General features: G+C 25.9%; 1 protein-coding gene across 6 annotated transcripts in view; it reads left to right on the top strand.

The window, feature by feature from the left end:
- Positions 1 to 772, top strand: part of LOC105448461 (rhophilin-2) — a 40807-nt gene that overhangs the window by 36669 nt on the left and 3366 nt on the right. The window lies entirely within an intron of this gene.

Here is a 772-nt window from a genome sequence, read left to right as displayed (position 1 = left end):
CACTCAATTGAGGGTTAACTCCTTAAAAAAACCATCAAAATAACACCGAAATAAAACCCTGAAATGAAATACACTCAAATAAAAGTACCCAAAGAGCACAAAGTCGTCTAAAAGATGACTAAAAAAATTTATTTTTTTATTATTACATATTATTTTTAGAGTTTAATTTGTGTTTATTATTCCGCATATTTTCTATTTTATTAATTACAATTTATACGCAAGTTTATAAATTTTTGAAAACATCGAGATTCGAACCTGAGATCCCTAGAATAGCAGACTTATACGCTAACGCTGAGCTAATAATACATTGTACAAAAGACTTATTCTTTACATTCCATATTCTATATCTCTGAGTTCTCATGTCTAAACAAATACTGTAGAAACTGATTGAAATAGTTCCTGAAATATTTTTTATAAGAATGTATATTTAAAAAATTACAGATAGTAACATAAATCAAATATTTTCGCGCTTTTTATGCTTGCAAGGGAACCTCGCGAAATGTTAAATTCTGATCTTAACGAAATTTTTTACACATGTAGGTTATCTAAATGGATAAATTTAGAAATTACTAATTGGAGCTCAAAAACGGTTTAAAGGGATGAAACCACCCCTTATATGTTAATTAATTTTTTCTTTTTTTCGTTATATCTCGAGAACTATTCAAGATATCAAAAAATGTTTTATACAAAAGTTTTACGACAAAATCATATGTATTCATTTACGTCAATAACATTTTCGAAAAACAATTATTTTTCAAAAAATTTTTAAAAA

This window comes from Wasmannia auropunctata, unplaced genomic scaffold, assembly GCF_000956235.1.
Source record: "Wasmannia auropunctata unplaced genomic scaffold, wasmannia.A_1.0 LD336085.1, whole genome shotgun sequence".
NCBI lineage: Eukaryota > Metazoa > Arthropoda > Insecta > Hymenoptera > Formicidae > Wasmannia > Wasmannia auropunctata.
Note: the sequence above shows the minus strand (reverse complement) of the source record. Positions and strands in the feature narration are given on the sequence as shown.